Genomic DNA, 26,349 nt, shown 5'->3' on the forward strand with positions numbered 1-26,349 from the left:
TTCCTGAAAAATGTGACTTTAAGCGAAAGGATTTTAAGCAAATCCAATTTCCCAGTAAGACTTAAAGAAAATGAGGGGGTTAGGTTCCAGGGAAATTTTTTTCACCAGACAAAAGACTATATATATATATATATATATACACACACACACACACACAGAGTATAAGTTTTAAACAAACAATTTAATACTGGTACACAGTGATGATGATTGTGAAGCTTGGTTGAGGTGGAGGAGTCAGAGGGTGGGATATTTCCCAGGGAATGCCTTACTGCTAAATGATGAACTAGCAATTGGTGGAGCCCTCAAGGGTTAACTCTCACACACTACAAGGCAGCAGGAAAGGAGGGAGGGCAGACAGAGACAGAGACACACACCCCCTGTGTGTTTGAGAGATAGAGATGTGCATTTCCCCTTTTAGTATGAAGCGTGGGGTCAGAAGTACACTGCCTTGTTAATTAGATCAGCAAGCTGAGACTGGACCGCAGCTCCCTCTGTCACCCCCCCCGCCATGGAAGATGGGGTAAGCAGGGTGTAGGGGGGAGGGGGACACCCTGACATTAGCCCCCCTCTTCTTCCCCTCCCCCCACACAGCAAGCAGGAGTCTCAGGGAGCAGCTCCAAGACAGAGGGCAGGAGCAGCACATGGCAGTGGGGGGAGGGACAGCTGAACTGCTGGCAATTGATTGCCTGCTGAGCAGCAGCTGCACAGGGAACTTAGGAGAGCGGGGAGCTGATAGGGGGGCTGCCGGTCCACCCTGATTCCAACCACCCACCAGCTGGCTTCAACGGGCTGCTCTTCCTGCAAGCCGTGGACAAAGCAGGCGGCTGCCAAACGACGTTAGAAGGGAGCATTGCACAACTTTAAGACTAAGAGAGCCACAGAAAGGAACATACAGGCTAGTGAAGGGAGTGTGTGGTGGTCTGGCAGTGTTTTGGTGCTCGTTGGGCAGGGCCAGCTCTAGGCACCAGCAAAACAATCATGGGGTACCAGCCGTGCAGCCCCCAGAAATGTGCCCCTGCCACCCCAGCTTGCCTCTGCTCTGCCTCTGCCTGTTCCCCTGAGTGCACCGCCGCCACTCTGCTTCTCCCCTCTCCCTCCCAGGCTTGCCACATGCAAAACAGGTGTTTCGCATGGCAAGCCTGGGAGGGAGGGAGGAGAAGCTGAGCAGCAGCGTACTCGGGGGAGGCGGTGGAGAGGAGGTGAGCTGCGGCGGGGAGTGGTTCCTCTACCCCTCCCGTTACTTCCTGCGCTCCCCCTCCATCCTTGCTCACCTCTGCTCCACCTGCTCCCCTGAACGCGCTGCCTCTCCCTCGCCTGAGAGGGGCGGGGGAGAAGTGGAGCAGCGGCGTGTTCAGGGGAGCAGGCGAAGCCGAGGTGAGCTGGGGCGGGGGGTTGTGAGGGAGGAGCAGCAGTAAGCAGTGGGAGGGGGAAATGCGGCTTGCCTGGGGGAGGAGGTGGGGCTGGGGATTTGGGGAAGGGGTTGGGAAGGGGAGGAGTTGGGGCAGAGCTGGGGGTAAGGGGGCACCTAAAAAAAGCGGGGGAGGCCAAAAATTTTTTTGCTTGGGGCGGCAAAAATGCCAGAGCCGGCCCTGTCATTGGGGGGTTGTTTTCCTGTGGGTGGTTGTGTTTTGGTTTGGTTTGTATTTCCCGGAGTAACAGGACTTAGGTCAGAAGGCGATGATAGATACAGAGGCAGCAGTAGTAGTGAATGAAGATGACTGGATGTAGAAGCTGCAGCACATACATGATCCTGGAGGGGGTACCTGAAAAGAGTTTTGTCTGCATGAAGTGCCCACTGATAGAGCTGATGGAAGAAAAGATCAGAGGATTGGAGATGCAGGTGGAAACTGTTTGAGTTTAGAAGGGGGTTCGAGTGGATGATGGAGCAAAGACATGAGGAGGCTGAAGGGAAAAGCTCAGACTTGCAGATGAAAGCAGTACCAAAGAACTCTGAGGGAAGCCTGCTGGGTGAGGAAAGTTGACAGTGGAAGCATGTGACTAAGAGAACCAGGCAAAGGTAAAGACGGGCTAGTGAAGCAGAAACAGAGCTCAGGAACAGGTTTGCGGAGTTGGAAAATGAAGAAGGGGCACAGCAGGTGGTCACTGAAGGTGATAGGGAAAGGAAGAAGTCCGAAGGGAAGAAGGCAAGAGTCAGTGGAGATAACAACACCAAATATGAGCCCCAGGAAGATACAGGATGGGTTGCAGAGGATTGCAAGGGACAATAGGAATCGAGAGGACTTGCGACCCGAGGGAACAGGGGATAGACTGGAGAATTGCACCATTGCCAGGAAAAGGCAGGTCTACATGATTGGGGATTCCTTACTGAGAAGAATAGACAAGATTGTAACAAGAGCTGATCCAGAGAACAGAAGGGTGTGCAGTCTGCCAGGTGCTAAGATACGGGATGTGGATCTGAGGCTGAAGAGGATCCTAACGGGAGCGGGAAAGAATCCACTGATTGTCCTTCATGTGGGAACAAATGATATGGCTAGATTCTCTCTGGAACATATCAAGGGAGACTATGCCAGGCTGGGGAAGATGCTTAAGGAAATCGAGGCTCAGGTGATCTTCAGTGGGATTCTGCCTGTTCCTAGAGAATGGCAACAAAGGTGTGACAAGATTTTGATGCTCAAAATATGGTACAGGGACTGGCGCTATAAGGAGGGTTTTGGAATGTATGGCCACTGGGAAGCATTCATGGACAGAGGACTGTTCTCTCGGGATGGACTTCACCTGACTAAGGAAGGAAATAAACTTCTAGGATGGAGGATGGCATAACTGGTCAAGAGAGCTTTAAACTAGGAATCTGGGGGAGACGGCTGGGAGATGTCCAGGTAATCTCCACGCTGGATTTTAACATTGAAAGGGAAGAAAACAAAATAAGAAAGGATATAGCCATAGGTAGGAGAATGGACATAAGGAGGAAGGGTAGTGTGGATACCAGTCTAATAGGTCATACTGTTGGTAGAATGTCTGTGCTTAATCGGGTAAAGAATGTGAGTGAGGCCAAACAGCAAAAATTAAGATGTTTGTACACTAAGGCAAGGAGCCTAGGTAACAAAATGGAGGAACTAGAGCTACTGGTGCAGGAAGTGAAACCAGATATTATAGGGATAAAAGAAGCATGGTGGAATAGAAGTCATGACTGGACTATAGGTATTGAAGGGTATGTGCTGTTTATGAAAGACAGAAATAAAGGCAAAGGTGGTAGAGTAGCATTGTATATCAATGATGAGGTAGACTGTAAAGAAATAAGAAGTAATGGAATGGATAAGACAGATTCTGTCTGGGCAAAAATCACATTGGGGAAGAAAGCTACTAGAGCCTCCCCTGGGATAGTGCTTGGGGTGTGCTGTAGACCGCCGGGATCTGATCTGGATATGGATAGAGACCTCTTTAATGTTTTTAATGAAGTAAATACTAATACTAATGGGAATTGTGTGATCATGGGAGACTTTAACTTCCCAGATATAGACTGGAGGACAAGTGCTAGTAATAATAATAGGGCTCAGATTTTCCTGGGTACGATAGCTGATGGATTCCTTCACCAAGTAGTTGCTGAACCGACAAGAGGAGAAGCCATTTTAGATTTGGTTTTGGTGAGTAGTGAGGACCTCATAGAAGAAATGGTTGTAGGGGACAACCTTGGTTCGAGCGATCATGGGCTAATTCAGTTCAAACTAAATGGAAGGATAAACAAAAATAGATCTGTGACTCGGGTTTTTGATTTCAAAAGAGCTAACTTTAAAAAATTAAGGAAATTAGTTAGGGAAGTAGATTGGACTGAAGAACTTGTGGATCTAAAGGCGGAGGAGGTCTGGAATTACTTCAAGTCAAAGTTGCAGAAACTGTCAGAAGCCTGCATCCCAAGAAAGGGGAAAAACAATTCAGAGACAGGAGTTGTAGACCAAGCTGGATGAGTAAGCATCTTAGAGAGGTGATTAAGAAAAAGCAGAAAGCATACAAGGAGTGGAAGATGGGAGGGATCAGCAAGGAAAGCTACCTTATTGAGGTCAGAACATGTACGGATAAAGTGAGAAAGGCCAAAAACCATGTAGAGTTGGACCTTGCAAAGGGAATTAAAACCAATAGTAAAAGGTTCTAAAGCCATATAAATAAGAAGAAAACAAAGAAAGAAGAAGTGGGAGCACTAAACATTGAGGATGAAGTGGAGGTTAAGGATAATCTAGGCATGGCCCAATATCTAAACAAATACTTTGCCTCAGTCTTTAATGAGGAGCTTAGGGATAATGGTAGGACGACAAATGGTAATGAGAATATGGAGGTAGATATTACCACATCCGAGGTAGAAGCCAAACTTGAATAGCTTAATAGGACTAAATCGGGGGGCCCAGTTAATCTTCATCCAAGAATATTAAAGGAAGTGGCACATGAAATTGCAAGCCCATTAGCAATTTTTTTTAATGAATCTGTAAACTGAGGGGTTGTACCGTATGACTGGAGAATTGCTAACATAGTTCCTATTTTTAAGAAAGGAAAAAAAGTGATCCGGGTAACTACAGGCCTGTTAGTTTGACATCTGTAGTATGCAAGGTCAATTTTGAAGGAGAAAGTAGTTAAGGACATTGAGGTCAATGGTAATTGGGACAAAATAAAACATGGTTTTATAAAATGTAACTTGTGGGGGAGGAATAGCTCAGTGGTTTGAGCATTGTCCTGCTAAACCCAGGGTTATAAGTTCAATCCTTGAGGTGGCCATTTAGGGATCTGGGGCAAAAATTGGGGCTTGGTCCTGCTTTGAGCAGGGGGTTGGACTAGATGACCTCCTGAGGTCCCTTCCAACCCTGATATTCTATGATTCCCTCTTTGAGAAGGTAACAGATTTTTTAGACAAAGGAAACACAGTGGATCTAATTTACCTCAATTTCAGTAAGGCATTTGATACGGTTCCACATGGGGAATTATTAGCTAAATTGGAAAAGATGGGGATCAATATGAAAATTGAAAGGTGGATAAGGAACTGGTTAAAGGGCAGACTACAATGGGTCACACTGAAAGGTGAACTGTCAGACTGAAAGGAGGTTACTAGTGGAGTTCCTTAGGGATCAGTTTGGGGACCAATCTTATTTAATCATTTTATTACTGCTCTTGGCACAAAAAGCAGGAATGTGCTAATAAAGTTTGTGGATGACATGAAGCTGGGAAGTATTGCCAATACAGAGAAGGACCGGGATATCATACAGGAAGATCTGGATGACCTTGTAAACTGGAGTAATAGTAATAGGATGACATTTAATAGTGAAAAGTGCAAGGTCACGCATTTAGGGATTAATAACAAGAATTTTTGTTATAAACTGGGGACGCATCACTTGAAAGTAACAGAGGAGGAGAAGGACCTCGGAGTATTGGTTGATCACAGGATGACTATGAGCCACCAATGTGATGTGGCTGTGAAAAAAGCTAATGCGGTCTTGGGAGGCATCAGGTGAGGTATTTCCAGTAGAGATAAGGAGGTGTTAGTACCGTTATACAAGGCAGTGGTGAGACCTCATCTGGAATATTGTGTGCAATTCTGGTCTCCCATGTTTAAGAAAGATGAATTCAAACTGGAACAGGTACAGAGAAGGGCTACTAGGATGATCCGAGGAATGGAAAACCTGTCTTATGAAAGGAGACTCAAAGAGCTTGGCTTGTTTAGCCTAACCAAAAGAATGCTGAGAGGAGATATGATTGCTCTCCATAAAATATATCAGAGGGATAAATACAACGGAGGGAGAAGAATTATTTAAGCTCAGTAATGTTGACACAAGAACAAATGGATATAAACTGGCCATCAGGAAGTTTAGACTTGAAATTAGACTGGCTTCAAGCCTAAGCTTGATAAGTTTATGGAAGGGATGACACGATGGGATAGCCTAATTTTGGCAATTAATTGATTTTAAACTATTAATGGTAGATATGCCCAATGGCCTATGATGGGATGTTGGATGGGGTGGGATCTGAGTTACTACAGAGAGTTCTTTCCTGGATGTCTGGCTGGTGAGTCTTGCCCACATGCTCAGGGTTTAGCTGATCGCCATATTTGGAGTCAGGAAGGAATTTTCCTCCAGGGCAGATTGTCAGAGGCTCTGGGGTTTTCCGCCTTCCTCTGCAGTGTGGGGCACAGGTCACTTGCTGGAGGATTCTCTGCACCTCAAAGTCTTTAAACCACGATTTGAGGACTTCAATAGCTCAGACATAGGTTAGAGGTTTGTTACAGGAGTGGGTGGGTGAGATTCTGTGGCCTGCGTTGTGCAGGAGGTCAGACTAGACGATCATAACGGTCCCTTCTGAGCTTAAGGTCTATGATTCTATGAATCATCAACTTATTTGTCTGAAACACATGTAAATAAATATGTTAGAGATGTTCTTTAAATCCCACAGTGGTCTGGTACTCAGTTTTCTGAGAGTCCACCTGTGACTTGTTCATGACATTTAGAATCAGCTGGGAAGACGATTCTGTTAGAACCTAAGTTTGAATATGATGCATTTACTTATCCTCTTAAAACAGTCAGGATTTATTTCACTGACATGTAAAGTCAGTGTAAGTGAGTGGAGAACTATGTTCAGAGCATCCGGTGATGGGGGGCTCCGATAGCTGAAGTATCCATTCTTTGCTATCTATATCTGCTGAAAGTATCTCACAGCCTGTGAGTTGCAATCTTCAGGAAATAATACAAAACACTTTATTTTATTTAGCATTTCAGTAGCTAGTTTTGTGTGTCAATTTAATCTTTGTCATTAAATTGCCTAGTCGCCACAGTGGTATGCTATAGACAGCAAAAAAAAAAAAATACATAAGAATGAATAATAAAGAAGATGAAGAAAATTCAGGAAAAGGAGCGGAGATGTTCATGCTAAACAAATATGTAACTGCTCTGAAGACAAGAACTCTCAATCACATGGAAGTTGATTTCTTTCCTAAATGCTTCACCACTAAATACATAACTACATATTCACAACAATAATTACTTCTGATCTTTAATAGTAGTTTTATTTCCATATTGTAGGAAATATAATGATACATATGGTAGTAATTAGCGCATGTTGAATAGTGTTTACTTCTTCAAAGTGCTGAAGGGCATTAAACAATTATTAATTAATGGATTTAGCCCATTGTATTAAACTATTTACCTTTTTCTTACTTAAATGCTCTCACCAGTCATCCCTCAAGTGTATATAACATTTTGGGTACTGCCTTAGTATACAGAGATTTTGTTAAAGACATGCTCATATAACAAAAAGGTGGCTGAAGAGAGTGATAGTAGGACCCCAGCTGATGCACCATGACCATATGCCAGAGAAAAAAATGCAGAAGTAACTGCTTGGTTTAACATTCTCAGCCATCAAGGGAGGCCCAGTTTAGACAGTCCCCTCCCTCTCTCTATCTGTGTGTCTTTCTCTCTCCCTCTCCCTTTGTTAGATTCACACACTCTGCTTTTCCAATTGCTTTAGCCTGAAGCAGTTGACATTTACCCCAGCTAGATAATCGAGGAATAACATTTGCGTTACAGTTTAACATGACCTCTGCCTCTACAGCTCTTTTTAGATTACCTTCCAAAAAAAAATGGTTGCTGACACTATAGTGAGGCAGGAGGTGGGTGGTGGGGGAGGTGGGGAAGAAAGAAAAGGGAAGCTTATTATTGTAGTGGTGCAGTCAATGTCAGGAGAAGCTGCACTGCCCTTTTCAGTTGTGGGTGAGCAACTATTAAGGAAAAGGTATTAAAAAGGAGGAACAACTGTGATGCGAGCGACACACAGGTTAAGCTAAAAGCAAAGGTTAATGGATTGACTGTTACCTGTGTATGAGGCTTAATGTTGGCCTATACACAAGAGGATTGCTTCTAGGTTGTATTTTTTTCCATGAAACTAAATTAAAGGGCTAATTTATTCCAGCATAAAAGAATGAGATGGCTTTTTCCCCCCTCAGAAATACACAAGGGCATATTTTCAATTCAAAATCTTTGCTCTCTAGTTACATCACAATCAACATGCTTATGCGTGGGGGTTGGGGAGAGGGATGGAGAAATAACCAATATATTTAGCAAGAGTTTCTCACATAAAATCTAAATGGAGTAGTTGACAGGACTGGTTGAGATAATTGAACATATGCTAAAATAGTTATTTAGTATTCTTAATGAAAATGAAAATAGGTTGATTTCACACAGAAATGGAGAAATATGAAAATGTGAATATTTTCAAAGAATAGGAGAATACAAAAATAGTTATTTGCTCTAACTTTCTAATTTCTGTCTTTAGAAATAATTTTTGAAATGTGCACAAAGCAGAAGTTGCATCTCATTTCCTAGTGATTTTGGACTGAATTTTGGAGCTTACATAAAATAAAAGATTTATTCTTTTATCAGTCAGTCTGTCTATCTATCTAGCTCACCTACATGTGATGAAGATAAATTACCTCCATGAATTCCACAAACTCCAGGACAGAATAAATAAGCTCACATAATTGAATGTTGTTATTCTCACTGCTGTTATTTCAATAAAATGGCATACCTATTGACTTAACACTTTGATTTCCGTAAGTTCCTAAAAACACAACAAAATTTGGCATTTTATAAAGTTTTCACTGGTGTATCCTAAGTGCACTAAGTATTGTGGAGCAGCCTTGGAGAGCTGCTAAGTGTGTTTGCGTGAACTCAGTCAATACCTTTCTGTCCCCCAGAAGATGAAATAATGGGAAGACAAAAACATTTAAAGGAAAAACCACAGTACCAGCTTTAGACCATGCAAAGTGCTTTTTTAATCATTGTGCAGATTTCATTATCTAACTTATATTTTTTAAAAGTACCATCTTCTATTTGTACCAGTCTTACGAATATTAAAAAAGTCTCAAAAATAATACGGAAGTTAGAAGTGGAAAAAATAGTCAGACTGGGAAATTTTTCAAAATGATGTTAACAATGCACCCACAATTTTGCACCCAGTTATTTGTTTCTGCAATTTTGTGAGTGCAAGTCATTTGAGGGGACAAATAATAGAGTTTAGAAGTCTTAATTACTTAATTAAGGAAAGCAATCAAGTAGATGTTTGTATACTATAATTTTCACCCTCAAATGATTGGTATTTGCAAAATTGTCGGTGCAATTTTAGATCCCACTTTGAGGCTCATATGAAAATCTTTCTTGTCATTGAGTTTCCCTGCCAGTGCTGGATTGTTTCCTACAGTACGTTTTCTGGTATTTTGTCCAGTTTAGTTTTAAGTATCTCAAGTGACTTCCATCACTTCTCAAGAGAGTCTGTTCTGCAGCATAATAATACATCTCACTGTCAGGAAGTGTTTCCTGGTATTCATACTTATACTCCTGGGTAATGCTCTAAATTATTTTTCAGTATACTTGAGTCCAAATTATGACCTCAGTTATACCTTTGAAGTAAATATGATTGCACTCATGTTCCGTAACTGAGACCAGAATTTAACCCTTATTTACACCCTTCAAGTATCTGTTGTGATTCCTTTAGTTAGCTCTTAGCCAATCTGTTGTTTTCCAGTATTATATCTTGTATTAAGGATCCAAACCTGCAGTATTTTCTCAGGCAATTCTCCCACTGAAATCAATTATTGAACTCTGTTTTTTTTTCCATTGAAATCAATGGGAGGTTTGACCAATTACAGATTTCAGGATCAAGCCCAAACCATGCAATACAAAGGGATAAAAGTACCTCTTTTTCCGTTGTCCTGCTGTAAGAGATTAGCATGCTAATGATCATGAAAGATTTATTTCTTCGGTCATATTAGCAATTTTTTTCATACCTTTGTATTTGTTTATGCAATTTGTATAGGGTACATCTATATTGTAAAAAGAAACCCTGTGTCTCAAATCTCAGAACGCAGTTCAACTGACTTGGGCCTGTGGGGCTTGTACTATAGGGCTGAAAATATCAGTATAAATATTCCCGCTCAGATTGGAGCCTCTGTGATCCAGTGATGGGGGAGGAGCTTAGAGCTGGAGCTCCAACCCAACTGCTATTTTCAGCCCCGTAGCACAAGCCCCAGGATCCTGAGTCTGTTGGCTTGGGCTCTGAGACTCACTGTGGCAGAGTTTTCTCTGCAGTGTAGACAAGCCATCTGACTCCTTCTGTAGCTTAAGTCCCATGTAGGGGACTAGTTGGACAGATCAAGGAATGTCAGCACACAACATTGGATACTCCAGACTGGCCTCTGACATGGGTGCCTTGGGTCCCCTGACTCCAACTGAGTGCTCAGTCACTGGAATTTTTCAAATGAAGCTGTCAGACTAGTCATACCTTCATGTCTACTGATGTGTTTCCCAAATGCTAACTGCAAGAGTGTCCCTCACAAGAAGCTACAAATGAGCTAGGTGATGACCATTGGGCAACAGGAAGAACCTAAACAGACACAAGAAACATACCTGATATCAGACATGAAAAAGTTGTTTGTTTATACCTACTCAAGCTAGGAAGAAGTTGGAGAAAGGAAACTACACCAGACAAGGGACAAATTATGCATATTTTGTATTTTATACTAAATGTTTTGTACATCAATAAAAATTGTAGACAACATCTGGAACCGCACATTGCCAGGAGCATTTCAGATCAAGAAAACCAGAGGATATCATGATAAGCTTTGGTCTGTGACTTTCACATAGAGCTTGGGACAGGAGGAGTGGAGTGGAATGATCTCTATTGAATGGGAAGTTACCAAGAACAGTGTTCTATCATTGCAGACACTTACAAATAGGAACAGAAATAACCAGGGATGCTACCTGCAGACATGTCTACTCAGCATTCCTATTAGAAATCAACTCTACATTAGGTGCAATGAGCCACCAGCCAACTTTGCCCTCCAGGATGTTAAAAGGATGATGCCAGCCCACATCATGTCAGAAATTAAGTGGAGTGCAAGCTTCATCAGGGACAGAGGAATGAAAGCTCTAGCTGATTCAGTTAAAGACATCCTAGCGAAATGGGTTTACCAGAAGTTAGCTTGCCTGGTCTGGGCTAAGATGAGAAGACACTTTACAGTGACTGATGTTCATTCCACTTAAGCACTGCTACACACCAAGGCATTGGGGCTGCTGGAACCCAGCACCGAACAAGGGGCTATGGTTTACAAATAGAATTAAAAATCAGTTAAAGAACTGATCAGTAAAATTTGTTTGCAATTACATGACATGATATCATGAAAGGAGAGATAATACAGTCGCAAGGGAGAGTATGCCAGGGCAAGGGAAACATATCTATATAAACAATAGGGAGGACACTCTCACTAGCTACATGCAAAGCAACCAAGATAGAGACCCTATTTGTATGGGGATTACTGGCCTCAACAGGCCTATGGCAAACATAAAATATTACCTTGTCATTTCAAAATCCCACCCACTCTGCCATTCACTGGTGGCAGAACTTGATGTGGAACAATTGAGGAGGGACTCCCCTTTCCACCCCTATCAGCAAATGGCAGGATTCCTAATGAAACTCAAGCAGGACACAGCGGCTAATGCCCCTGAATCTTATGTGGGATCAGATTACTCCCTCAGCAATCACCTGGGTAAAGGTGTTAAGGAAGAGATTTGAAAGGTGGAGTTTATAGATTTATTTACTTTGTTGTTTAGGAAATAGCAGACAGAGTAACGGGGCAAAACAGACAGAAAAGACGAAGACAAACCCCACAGACTTAAGGTGCCTCAAACTCTTGAGAATTGGTCTGTGACCTTCTGCATTTATGAGCATATAATTTGTGTAAGGAGCCCCAAGGGATGCATTTCCTGTTTCAAGTATGAGGTCTTAATAGTGAGGGCTAATGCTGCATATGGTGGAATAGCATGGTTAAGGTCTGACAGAGAATTTAGACAGAAGGCAGCAGAGAAGCATGAATTATCCTGGGGTTAATTTTGGTTAGAGTGTATGACTTCTTATCACTCCCCCCTTCCAGATGACATTCACAGACAGTGGATTGTCAGTGCCCAAACCATGGCTTCAAAATGGAAATAGAAAAGCCAATCTGTGCTTTGCATTTAATGCTGTGAAATGTTTTTGCTTCCAATGCAGGCACAAACACTGCTATAGGAGGTGCAGGGATCAGCATAGAACATGCTCCTATTATGGGGGCAAATTTTGTTCCAAAACAGTGCTTCCAAACCCAGTGCTGTGAGAGATGCCACAAGGGAAGCCAATAACCATGGGAAAGGCTCCTTCTCTAGTTAAGATCCAAGTGTTTTGGAATTTGTTATTGGACTATCCCAAGACAGAAGTTTCATCTTATTTATGGAATGGATTTTCAGCTGGTTTTCAAATCCCATATGAGAGTGACATGCCACTTCTAGGCAAACCACTTGAAGTCCATTAAAAGTTTTGAGCATATAGTAAGGGCAAAGATCACTGTGGAAGTGGCAGCAGGCAGAGTTCCAGGCCCCTTTAAGTTCCATCCATCATTAGAGGTTTTTAAGACCTGGCTTGATAAAGCCCTGGCTGGGATGATTTAGTTGGGGTTAGTCCTGCTTTGAGCAGGGGTTTTGGACTACATGACCTCCTGAGGTCTCTTCCAACCCTAATCGTCTAAGATTCTTTAACTCTCTTGGGTTTCATTTTGAAGGCTATTTTGATAAACCTATGCCCATGGGTGCTTGGAGTGTCCTATGCCTCTACCTCCTAAGTGCCCTATGCCCATGTGTCGCTTTAAAAGGATTCAGCTCCATGTTGGAATGGGTGACTGTGTGTGAGAAACTGTGTCACTTCTTATTTCCAGGAAGATTAGGAACAAGGAGATGAAAGTACTTGGTTCAGACATTCCAGAACCTAGCCTCGGCATGGAGAGGGCAGAAGACTCCGCCCATAGTTCAACATATCTGGGATTGAACTAGACACAGTTCAGGATGTTTCTAGGTTACCTGCAGCAAAGTTGGAATTGCTCAGGGCACTGATACCAGCTCTCAAAGGGGAAAAGAAAATTATGTTGAAGGAACTACAACTGGTCTTGGGGAACCCAAACTTTGCATGCTGGGTGATGGCTCCTGGTCAGGCATTCTGTGTCTGCCTGGTGTCAGACTCCTCTGGAGTGCAAAAATCCCACCACTTTGTCAAAATAAAGGGAAATGAAGGAAGATTTAGAAGTATGGGAAAGATTTCTGGAGCAGTTTAATGGGATTTCCATATGGCATTCAGACTGGTTGCTCAAGATTGAGCTGAATGTAAAATCTGATGCCTCAGAAGGAATAGGTTTTGGGGTTTGTTTTCAAGGACAGTAGTGTGCACAGAGGTGCCCAGAAAGCTGGTTGGTTCAGGTCATTACAAGGGACATCATTTTCCTCAAGTTATTTTTTTCCTATAATGGTGGCAGTCCCTATTTGGGAAAAGAACACTCAGAAAAAAAAAAATCTGTTTCTGGTATCACAGTCCATCCACATTACAAATAGACAGTTAACTAAGACTGCTTGGTTAATGAAGCTGGTGAGGGCCTTCATTTTATACTGCCCGAGTTTTAACATATTTTTTTCATACAGTGATGTCCCAGGAGTGGATAATGGTGTTGCTGATGCTCTATCTAAATTTCAGGATGACAGATTCCGCTTGCCAGTAGGGATCCAAGGGTGTTGCCCCCAACAACACTGAAACCTTGGCTCATGGGAGCTGTGGGACAAGTCAAGGACTCAGTTGTCCCATAGACTCTAAGGGCCTATAAGGCCAGCCTTAATGAAATTTAATGAAAGTTAATGAAATTTAGGGGACAGGAAGGGCTTCTTTGGGATGTGTCATAAATATAAAGGGAAGGCTAACCACTTTTAAATCCCTCCTGGCCAGAGAAAAAAAGCTCTTTCACCTGTAAAGGGTTAAGAAGCTAAAGATAACCTTGCTGGCACCTGACCAAAATGACCAATGAGGAGACAAGATACTTTCAAAGCTGGAGGGGGCGGGGGGAAACAAAGGGTTCTCTCTGTCTGTGTGTTTTTTCTTTTGCCGGGACCAGAGCAGGAATCCAGGTCAGAACTCCTGTAAAGGGTTAATAAGCAATCTAGTTAGATATGTGTTAGATTCTGATTTGTTTAAATGGCTGATAAAATAAGTTGTGCTGAATGGAATGTATATTCCTGTTTTTGTGTCTTTCTGTAACTTAAGGTTTTGCCTAGAGGGATTCTCTATGTTTTGAATCTGATTTCCCTGTAAGATATTTACTATCCTGATTTTACAGAGGTGATTCTTTTACTTTTTCTTCAATTAAAATTCTTCTTTTAAGAACCTGATTGCTTTTTCCTTGTTCTTAAGATCCAAGGGTTTGGGTCTGTGTTCACCTATGCAAATTGGTGAGGATTTTTATCAAGCCTTCCCCAGGAAAGGGGGTGTAGGGTTTGGGAGGATTTTGGGGGGAAAGACATTTCCAAGTGGGCTCTTTCCCGGTTATATTTTGTTAGACGCTTGGTGGTGGTAGCAATAAAGTCCAGGGACAAAAGGTAAAATAGTTTGTACCTTGGGGAAGTTTTAACCTAAATTGGTAAAAATAAGCTTAGGTTTTTTTCATCCAGGTCCCCACATCCGTACCCTAGAGTTCAGAGTGGGGAAGGAACCTTGACAGGGGGTGACCCATATTTACACACAATGTGGTGCGATATGTGGTGTATTTGGCCCACCAGGTACTGGCTCCCTCCACCATATTTGGCTGTTTAGAGGGCCTATCCTGCTGGAGTAGGCTCTCAGATTTCCTAGGTAGAAACACTGACCAGATATTAAAGACCTATCACACATCTGCAGTGGTGGGAGGAAGGCCATTTTATTTATGTTAGCATTTGTTGTTGCCTTCTTTGGCACTTTTAGAGTGAGTGAGATGGCGCCTTTGGCATCTGTAGACAGGTTCCAGCATGCATTGAACTTCAAGCATCTATGACTATTTACAGGAGCAGTGTTCCTGCACTTAAGGTGCTCAAAAATGAACCAGAAGGGAAAAGAGATTTATGTGGTGTTGAAGGCATGCTGATGGATGCTTGTGTCCTACATAGGCAGTAAAAGATTTATTAAAAATGTGGGGCTCACAGGTGGGCGCCTGCTGTTCAGTGATGGCTGCTTCCTGACAAGGTACCATTTCACTGTAATACTGAGAAAAATCTTGAGCTATTGCGGTCTTGACCCAGGTAAATTTGGTATTCATTCTGTCCAGATCAGGACAGCAACATCAATGTCTGTAGAGGGTTTAGGTCTACGGATGGGGCTGGAAATCAAGGTTTACAGGACTTACATCAGCATCAGGGATACAATGGCAGGGAATGGTAAAACATAACTAACTCAATGCACTTCTTTGTTTCAGAGGCTACCCAGAGCATATGCACTATTTGGATTTGCAGGCATTCTGTAGTGCATTGGGTCCAGAAGAGGGCAGCAAAGATAGCTGCCAGATCTCCGCTGCGTGTCAGGGCCTAAACTTTTTGCATCCAGTTGTTTGGCAGAAGAAGAATGCAGTGGGATCACCTTATGACTCTTCTGCACTCACCAATGAACAACATGAACCCACCTCACAGCCTGGTTATTCATCTCATGGAGAACGATTTCGGGACTTCACAGGTGTCAACTTAAAGGATAAAATCTAGAGGGATGTTGGCTTGATGGCCAGAGGTCCGGTTAGTATGGTCAGACATGCTTATGATGTGGGTTCGGTGGGGAGCTGCAGAACCCAGCCCATGTGGACAAAGTTAGGAAAAAAGTGAATAGAGAGGTCATCAGGATATTTCTGGAGATGGCAGTTCAGTGATACAGCATAGGGGCATCTGTTAAATCAGCCTAAATTTTTCAGGGATGATGGTGTACATTTGTCAGAGGGAGGCATTGACATATGGCTACAGAATGTGAAGGAATGGACTAGGCAGGAGTTGTGACAGCAGTCAGCATGGTTGGGGGAGATCAAGCTAGTCACTGGTGCCCCCTGTGATTGGTTCCCAGTGTGGTTGAGAGAATAATGAACAGTTCCCAAAAGTAAAATATCTGGGATTTGGTGATGGATCTTGGGCTCATGGGATAGGGTAAGACCTTGTCAGATAAAGTCAGATCTTGTGGTCCTCACAGGCTGAGCTCCCCACCCTTCTGCACCTTCTGTCCCCCTCATGGGGTGGAGGAGTGCTAGGAGGACTCAGAGTGAGATGAACCCTGGGAAGGTAGGCTGAGGAGTGCCTACCTTAAGTTACAGGTTATATGGTAAGGAGCCCTGTAACCCCTGCACTAGAACCAATTAGTCTGGTATAGGAGAATATAGGTGATGGGCAGATGGCACTTCCCCTGTGTTTAATAAAAGTTTAGCCACTTAAAATCCAGCCATGTGTCTGTCCTCATTTCACCACTGTGTCCAATCAAATGGTACCCACCTTCCTGAATGGGTGGAGGAACTTTAGGAAGCCAGCAATGAAAAGGAACAGCTTCAGCAGTGAGGGAGGGAGGGAGACACTCACTGGAGACAATAGGTAGCTCCTCCTCCCCCAAGAAGTCTCTGGCACCTATTGGCCAGGTGGGAGACAGGGATTCTGATTGACCAGCAATCTCCAGCTCCTATGATTTAACCTGGAGCGGGGCAATCTGGAGTCTCTTCCATCTTAGAATCATAGAAGATTAGGGTTGGAAGAGTCCTCAGGAGGTCATCTAGTCCAACCCCCTGCTCAAAGCAGGACCAATCCCAGCCAGGGCTTGGTCATGCTTCATTTCAGCTGCCCCATCCTACCCACCCTGTACTAGGAATCCAGCCTAACAGATGTTGTGGATGTAATAGATTGCCCTTTTAGGGGCCAGAAAGGATTTTTTTTCTCCCATGGGTCAATTGGCAAAAGACCAGGGAGTTTTTTTACCCCTCATTACAGACACAGTGGGTTATGCAGGAATATGCTTGGTACCTAACTGAGGTACTTGGCTGAGTTGTTAATTTGTTACAGCTTGTGGCTAATTTCCAGTGCAGTTAAAAGGATCAAATGAACAATTCCTAGAGGTAACAAACCTGGGATTTTCATGATGAGTTGTGGGCTTATGGGATAAGGTGCAACCTCTTGGCTCTCATGGACCCCAGACCTCATGACCAGGGAGGATGGTAGGACTGCACCCTGATTCCTGAGGGGTAGGCTGAGGAGAGCCTTTCCAAAATTATAGGTTATATGGTTGGAGCCCTGTAACCCGTGCACTGGAACAAATAAATGCCTGGTATAGAAGAGTATGGGTGATGGGCAGGTGCACCTCCCCCACATGTTTAAGTTTAATAAAAATTGGCACATGCTACTTACAATCCATCCATGTTCCTATCCTCATTTCACCACTGTGCTTGCATCAAGGCAAATAGAGACTCAGGTTCGTCCCTAAATTTTCTGTCAAATTGTCTGGTAGTTGCATTACTGCCACCAGTGATCCACCAGTGATCCATCATGACCTCATCACCCTACTCCTCTCCAGCACAAAGTAGCAATGTGTTACAGAAAGAAAAATAGCAGACAGAATTTTGGCTGCTGCATGGCACAATCTGCCCAAATGGAAATCAACAGGTAAATTAAGTAAAAAACAAATGCACCTTAGTGGCTGCTCAGGCCATCAATACTGTGCTGATATCTGTTGTCTGATGAGTACACTGACCAGATACTGCGTGTTTGGTTGCCCACTGATTAATCACTTTTTCAGATACACACTGAGGTCTGACTGTTCAGCACCATGAGGGTCTGAGCATGGGATGTGGAATTTTCAAAGCCAGATGGGTATTTGCCCCATAAGGGCAGCCCTGAATGGGTCAACCCCTAATATCCTCATCTACACATGTAAATAGCCAATATCCATCCCCTCAGTGTGTTCTTGCTAGGCAAGGCAAGATGGTGGCTGCCACCAGAGCAAGGTCAAGAGTTGGAGCAATACCAGGATAAGATCCAGGCATGTGGCAGCATCCAATAATGGCCATGGGGATGGTAAGCACACGCATGCTGGGGAAAAGGAAACCAAATTGTACAGACTCAGAAATATAGTAGAACTCCTATTTTATTAACTAATTGGGGATTGGAGAGTTCATAAAATCAAAAAATTGATTACAGTAGATCTGATGCATAAGTTACATTATCGTGCACTGCATCCCTTTCTTCTTGTCCTTCACTCCATGTAAGGCATTGGAATACAAAAGGAAATTGACTAGTTCTTCATCCATATCATTTTTATTATGTGATTTATTTATTTTTCCATTAGGAAACTGGTCTGTATAACCGATGGTTCATAAGTTTGGTATTTGTAAAATCAAGGATATACTGTAGGTGTGATTATCAAGGAGGTAACCTCCACCATGAAGTGCTTTTGGACCCACAGTCCAAAACACATCCACTGTTGAGTTACAAATAAAGAGATGCACAGAAGAAGCCATTTGCAGTGCAAAACAGTAAATGTTATTGATTCTACAAAACCCAGGAACTACAGCATATTCTTGAGCATCATTTAGTTGGACCTTAACTATTTGCTAAACATTTCATATATAAAGACATACATCACTCTTATAACATCCACAGCCCAGAAGAACAAGCAGTGGTGCGAGATTCAGGAAAATCCTAATTTGATCAGGTTCCACATAAGTCATGACTCCTGTATGGCACCTCCTTCAGTCAACCCTACTGCAGGTGAATATTGTTTTTCAGGATGAACCTGTACCCCTTGACTGCCTGCATCTCAGTTAGGTCATAGACTCGTGTAGGAAGTTACAGGTACATCCCACATCTCTGAGCCATGCCATGCCTTGACTTCATCCTCCTTTCCTCACTTGCCTCACAGAAACATAGGAATTGCCATTCTGAATCAGACCCTAGGTCTATAGAGTCCAGGATCCTGTTCCCAACAGTGGCCAATATCAAATATTTTAGAGGAAAGTTCAAGAAACCCTACACTAGGCAGATGTGGAATAATCTGTCCCCAGTGGAAATCTCATCTTAATTCCTAATTATACTAATTATAGATTGGTTTAATCCCTGAAGCATGTGTAGTAACCATTATATGTTATGCTAGCATTGTCAGGTATCATATAGTAGCCAGTAGCTGGTGCAGCCCAGACCCAGAAGTACATAGCCAAGATGTACCCTTCCTCAAATTCCCATGCCTCTACCCTACTCATCCTATCCCCAGAAAATCCAGTTCCATCACACTCTAGTCATAGCTCCCAAACCACATTGAGATGGCTTGTTCTCTCTGTTTCTCTGTCTCTACTTCTTTCTCACTCTCATTCTTTCTTACCTATACTGTCCTGTATTTAAGAGCAAATTTTAATATTTGGGGTGGGATTCTTGGGTGTGAGGTGTGCAGAGCAACCAGTGATGAGTAGCTAATACTTGAATGTCTTAATCTTCATCTGCCAATTTAGTGATGCCTGTGACACTATGGTATATGGTTTTTGTGAACAAATTACTTTTTGTTTGTTAGAAAATACATTTAGAAAAGTCTAATCTGGAATAAGAAATACTTTTAAAAGTGAAACAAAAGTTAAAAAGTTAAAAAAATTAAAAGTTTTGAGTTTATTTCTGTTAACACCCTTCTGTAAACACTGTTACCTTGGCAATCTCTTTGAAGGGATGAGCCTTTGACTTCTTTAATGTCTTCTTGAATTATTTAGATTCAGTAAGAAAATATTGAAGAGAAGAATTACAGCCCAGTACAATACAATGATTTCTGTAAGAAATAATTTTACTAGAGGATAGAAAGCCTGGTTCTAAAGCCCTTATCTAAGCATTAATTGCAGAAATTGGATGGGTATGGCACTCATGTGACTTAGAGTTTACAGAGTCACGCCCTCAGTAAATTAATTTAAAATAAGGGGCTTGATTTTTCAAGGTACTGAGTGCTAGATTCACAAGCATGATGTAGGCACGTAACTGCCCTTTTAGGTGCCACTGGCATTCACAAAACATCTGCTCAGCTGTGATTTAACCATGCAGGCACTAAAATTACCTAGGTACCTAAGTTTCCACTGGTAAAGTCCCCACAGCACATGAATTTCTGCCTGTGGGGATGTGCAAATTCACCTAAGCCCGGATACCACTGAGCTGCTTGAGAAATCTCACACACACCTAAGACCTGGTGGGGGTCTCAAACTAGGCATTCCCTCATCTAGTTTACAGGTAGGGTCCAATCCAGTAGGCATGCTCACAGAATGCCTAACTTGCATGAAAGGCAATAGTGATACCCCCACTATACCCAATTGAACAGTGATTAGAGTACTCATCTAGGATGAACACTGTAAATTACAACTCTGCCTGATTCAGAACATGGACTTGAACCTAGGTTTGTCTCCTTCTGAGAGTGAGTGACATAGCCACTGGGCTATGGGGTATTCTGAGGTGCCCTCCCTCTCAATCTCTCCTGTCAGAACTGTTTCTCTTTGTCTTGCATGCTCAAAGATTCATTGAATGAGAGAAAGGGGGGAAATGGTTCTTTAGGCCAGTGCACTTAGCTAGGAGGCTAGAAATCTGGTTTTAACTCTGTTGTCTGAATGAGGCGGAGGGGATATTTGAACCCTAGTTCTCTATGTCCTAAGTGAATGCACTAATCACTGGGGAAATTTTTTTTTTTGAGAGAGAGAAAGGACTGATTTGAATTCCAGGAGATGGTTCATAGCTATGAATTGTGAACTGAGATAAACGCTTCCCTCTGGCCAGGATTTAGGCACCCAACTCCCTCTGAGGGGTGGGATTTGGGACACCTTCTCTTCAGCATCTTTTAGCGGCTAGTTTTAGGTGGCTCCCAACTCAGCATGCTGGCCTCTGTGAATCCCTTTTATAAGCATCTAACTCTTCCCATACAATGTGCGGGGAGCCTGGAGGCCTTGCTTCAGGTTGTAAATCACATGGGGCAGCAGGATGCCCAAGAGTTAGGCATTGCTATGCTCAGCATTGCAACCCATAAGTCCCCCTTATGAATCTAGCCCTGAGTGCCTCTTATTAGGAACTGAACATCCTCAGTTCTCATTACCTTCACTAGTGGCTGAAGGTGCTTGGTGCTTTGCAAGGCTGTGTTAAATTGGTTTCTATTAAAACCTACAGTAGCTCTAATATTTTTTTTTAAATGCTCTAAATGATCAATTCATTCATATTATAATTGCTTATAAATTGCTTGATTCATTTAACTTAATCATTTGTACCTTCATCTTCTTCATCCTGTTGTGCTTCTTCCTATAAATACAGTCAATTGAAAGATGAAGTTTATGAGTAAAAGTTTATCTATCGGCTAAGAAATCAAAATGGCAATTCATTGGGAGATTGTCATTAAGCTATAATCAGTATCTAGCTGACTTTTATATATGTTTGAATCCATACCACACAGAGAGATGATGAAAATAACAATGTTTTTCTTCAGTGTAAAGATTAATATTGTAATAGTTGGTTTAATTCTTAGTTTAACAACACACTAAGGCTCTACTTTTCAGTGGATACATTTATTTCAAGGTACTTAGAAGCTGACTTTTATGAGATTATTTTGGCAGTGATTATTTTTGTTGAGAAATGTGTCTTTTATCCCTCTCTTTCATCCACTGCTAAGATATTTCTGTTTGTCAGAATGCCTCTATTTCTGATAAATGACTGAAGACTGACTGCTACACTTTATTAAAAAGTAATAACAATTTTTGTACGCACCCTTCACATTGTAAGGGGGGGACCATGAATCAAAGGACACTGCCTGTCTGGACCTGATAAATGCATCGTTTACCAGCTGAGGAGTTATTTAGGACTGGCTATTAATTTAAATCACATTTATCTTCCCTGAATGGGGGGAGGTTGCTGTGATAGGACTGCGAATGACCAATGGTGCAGCTAAATGCACATTATTTATTACTACTGCCTGCAAAGCACTGCACAATATGTTGGGATTTTTTTTTCCCCTTAAAAAAACAGAGCCAATTACCATGGTTAATCTACTCAGGGCAGTAACAAATTTCTTTCTAACACAAGCTACTTTTTACACTTGTACTTGTTCTCTTTTAGAAATTCAGTGGTTGCTCAAAATTCCTGATCATTAAAAGCAGGTTATTCATCCTTTTCTAAAGTATGATGGGCAATATTAGTATCTCTAAGTCTCCTCTTTATTATGAAAAAGGAGCCTTTCACTTACATACTCGGGTGTAAGTTTCATAAGTGCACATAAATCAGATAAAACATGATTTTAGGAGATTTTTATTTTGTTCAGTCTGTGGGAGGTAGGAGGGGGAGAAGAGTTCTTTTGAAGCATTTTTTTAACTTTTGGTGGGGGGAAAGTTATACAAAACTGCCATGTGCCAATGCCACACACTTGCTTCAGTGAGATTTACATGGAGAATTAAGATAATTCTGATTTTAAAAGAGAAAGAGCAAGCTTTATAAAACCTAGTGAGAAAAGAGGTGTGTGAAGTCAAAGCTACCTCATATACACTTTAAATACAGCTCAGGTATACAATAATAATTATGGGGCATGGCTATGGGAGATCAGCTGCTGACCGCTCAAAGTGCTCAAAATCTAATGTCAGTACTGGGCAAATTAGTTGAAACAATAGTAAAGAATAAAATTTTCAGACACATAGAAGAACATAAATTGATGGGCAAAAGTTGGGTTTATGTAAAGGGAGATCATGTCTTACTAATCTATTAGAGTTCTTTGAAGGGGTCAACAAACATGTGGACAAGGGGGAACCAGTGGACATAGTGTACTTAGATTTCCAGAAAGCCTTTGACAAGATCCCTTACCAAAGGTTCTTACGTAAATTAAGTTGTCATGGGATAAGAGGGAAGATCCTTTCATGGATTGAGAACTGGTTAAAAGACAGGGAACAAAGGGTAGGAATAAACGGTAAATTTTCAGAATGGAGAGGGGTAAGTAGTGGTGTTCCCCCAGGGTCTGTCCTAGGACCAATCCTAGTCAACTTATTCATAAATGATCTGGAGAAAGGGGTAAACAGTGAGGTGGCAAAGTTTGCAGATGATCCTAAACTGCTCAAGATAGTTAAGACCAAAGCAGACTGTGAAGAACTTCAAAAAGATCTCACAAAACTAAGTGATTGGGCAACAAAATGGCAAATGAAATTTAATGTGGATATATGTAAAGTAATGCACATTGGAAAAAAATAACCCCAACTATACATACAATATGATGGGAGCTAATTTAACTACAGCTAATCAGGAAAGAGATCTTGGAGTCGTTGTGGATAGTTCTCTGAAGATGTCCACGCAGTGTGCAGTGGCAGTCAAAAAAGCAAACAGGGTGTTAGGAATCATTAAAAAAGTGATAGAGAATAAGATGGAGAATATCTTATTGGTCTTATATAAATCCATGGTATGCCCACATACTGAATACTGCGTGCAGATGTGGTCTCCTCATCACAAAAAAGATATACTGGCATTAGAAAAGGTTCAGAAAAGGTCAACTAAAATGATTAGGGATTTGGAATGGGTCCCATATGAAGAGAGATTAAGGCGCCTAGGATTTTTCAGCTTGGAAAAGAGGAGACTAAGGGGGGATATGATAGAGGTATATAAAATCATGAGTGGTGTGGAGAAAGTGAATAAGGAAAAGTTATTTACTTGTTCCCATAATATAAGAACTAGGGGCCACCAAATTAAAGTAATGGGCAGCAGGTTTAAAACAAATAAAAGGAAGTTCTTCTTCACACAATGCACAATCAACCTGCGGAACTCCTTGCCTGAGGAGGTTGTGAAGGCTAAGACTATAGCAGGGTGTAAAAGAGAACTGGATAAATTCATGGAGGTTAAGTCTATTAATGGCTATTAGCCAGGATGGGTAAGGAAAGGTGTCCCTAGCCTCTGTTTGTCAGAGGGTGGAGATAGATGGTAGGAGAGAGATCACTTGATCATTACCTGTTAGGTTCATTCCCTCTGGGGCATCTGACATTGGCCACTGTCGGCAGATAGGATACTGGGTTGAATGGACCTTTGGTCTGACCCAGTATGGTCATTCTTATGTTTTTATGTGCTCCATAACAAGGTGATCAGAAAGGGCAGCTTTCTCTGTGCTTGTTACACCTATGCCAGCATTGATACTAGGCCTGGAATATACTATATTGAAAGATCTCAAAGGAGTATGCTGTCAGACTGGGGCATTGTTTGCTATGGGGCATGCTCCAACTCACAATAACGTATACGTTGGAGCTCATCACTAAAGGAAGAGAACTACTGCCTAATAAATGCTTTAAGAAGTTTTTTTGTAAATCTCTATTGACTGGAACACACAAAGATAATTCTTCTCACTGATGACTGTTTCTTTATCCCACATGTGTCAGCTGCAGCAAAAAAATGTTGTAAGAACTTTTTTTTATGATGAGGTTTTAAAATGGGGAAAGTGTTTTTTTGCTGTCCTTGTACGAAGAAAATGACGGAGCCTTTTTTGCTCAAATACTGGAAAAAAATCTGCAAAAATGTTATCTAAATAGTTTAACAAATTTCTGAATGAATTAAGACAAGGGCTCAGAATGGAGACTTAGGCTAAGTCTACACTACAGCCTACGTCGGCATAATTTATGTCGCTCATGTACGCAGGGGTATGTTGGCGGGAGAGCTTCTGCTGATGCAATATGTATGTATAGACATGGCCTTAGTCAGTCTTGACTATATCTGTGTCTAGTGCTCCAGTAACTATATAAAACATGAAATACATACTAGTGTGATATGGGATTAAGTGTAGGTAATCCCAAACAAATGTTGATGAAACCTTTACAGGTAGAAGTATGCAAAAAAAAGTCCCAATGAAGTATTTTAAAACCTTCCAAAACATTTTAAAATACTTCATTGGGACTTTTTTTTTTGCATACTTCTACCTGTAAAGCCAGTTGCCTTCATTTCTATGAGCTCAACTCTACAGACTACTAAGAGAGAGAAAAATATATATTCCTAAATGTTCCAGGGAAACTAACTGTGAGTCAGGCAGCCTTGGTTTTCTTCCAGCATCTCTGCCCCCCTCTTTTTTCTTCCAACCTTTACATGTCTTGTATATTTACATGTTTAGCTGTCTGGTGCAGGGACTGTCATTTGCCATTAGTTTATATAGTAATTAGTGTAATAGGGGCTTTTAGGCACTACCATAATAAAACTAAGAATAATAAATATAAAATGACTTATAAATTGAAGAAAAAGATGTGGAGGTTGTGGTGGATATTCAACTGAACATGAGCTCCCAATGCAACACTGTGGCTAAAAGGGCTAATGTGATCTTTGGATGCATAAATAGGGAAATATTGAGTAGGAGTAGAAAGATTACAATTACCTCTCTATTTGGCAGTGGTGCGCAACAACGGCTGGAATACTGTGTCCGGTTCTGGTGTCCTCAATTCAAGAAGAATATTGAAAACATAGGCAAAGTTCAGAGAAGAGTGACAACAATGATTAAAGAATTAGAAAGAAATCCTCATTGTGAGAGATTCAAGGAGCTCAATCTATTTAGCTAAACAAAGAGAAGATTAAGGGGTGACTTGATCATAATTTGAAGACAATGTCTGGAAGTCGAATGTAGGCAAATTCGGACAAGAAACAAGGCACAATTTTTTTTTTTAAGTGTGGGGAAGTAATCACTCAAACAACTTATTTATGAACATGGTGGATTCTCAGTCACTGCACATTTTTAAATCAAGACTGGATTTTCTCCCCAAAAAGATATGCTCTAGTTCAAATACAACTACTGGACTTCAAGCAGAAATTAATTCAGGTAAATCATATGTCCTTTCTTATGCAGGAGGTCAGATTAGTCCCTTCTTTTCTTACCATCTATGAAGTTCTATGCATCCCTTTGGAAAGCTGGGAATCTCCCTTTCTAGTGATGTAGAGCTCTTGGTTCTAGCTCTGCAGATTCATGACATGCTGTATTTAAATCTGCCAATGGGCCAGAATGAAATATCAACCTCCAGGAACACAGACCAATGTAAATTTGAGGGGAAATTCCACTTTTTGGGAAAGAATGAAATGAAATCGCCTTCCTCTGTAGCATGGGGCACGGGTCACTTGCTGGAGGATTCTCTGCTCCTTGAGGTCTTCAAACTACAATTTGGGGACTTCAATAGCACAGATATAGATGTGAGGTCTTTTTTAGGAGTGGTGGGTGAAATTCTGTGGCCTGCATTGTGCAGGAGGTCAGACTAGATGATCATAATGGTCCCTTCTGGCCTAAATATCTATGAATCTATGAATCTAAAACTCCTTATACCACTCCACAGCATCATGTATCCTGTATATGTCACATATTAATACAAACATTTTTACTATGATTTTTGAAAATGTTCTTGGTACTATCTATTCTCCTATAAAACCAGATGGATTTGTTTCCATGAGGCCAACTGTACAGGACTAAGCAGGAGAGAACAACTATAACAAATAAACTCTTAAAACCTCTACAAATTATTTTAAATAATTTTTCTATATGTCACGA

At 41.7% G+C, this 26,349-nt stretch overlaps 1 long non-coding RNA gene across 1 annotated transcript in view; it reads left to right on the plus strand.

Annotated features, from left to right (window-relative positions):
• Positions 1–431: 431 nt before the first annotated feature.
• Positions 432–26,349, plus strand: part of LOC125631965 (uncharacterized) — a 29,223-nt gene continuing 3,305 nt past the window's right edge. The window contains exons 1-3 of the long non-coding RNA XR_007355118.2: positions 432–520; positions 15,275–15,584; positions 25,210–25,632. This is a non-coding gene — a long non-coding RNA (uncharacterized LOC125631965). The remainder of the gene's footprint in view (positions 521–15,274; positions 15,585–25,209; positions 25,633–26,349) is intronic.

The sequence above is a fragment of the Caretta caretta genome, chromosome 2 (assembly GCF_965140235.1).
Source record: "Caretta caretta isolate rCarCar2 chromosome 2, rCarCar1.hap1, whole genome shotgun sequence".
NCBI classification, from domain to species: Eukaryota; Metazoa; Chordata; order Testudines; family Cheloniidae; genus Caretta; species Caretta caretta.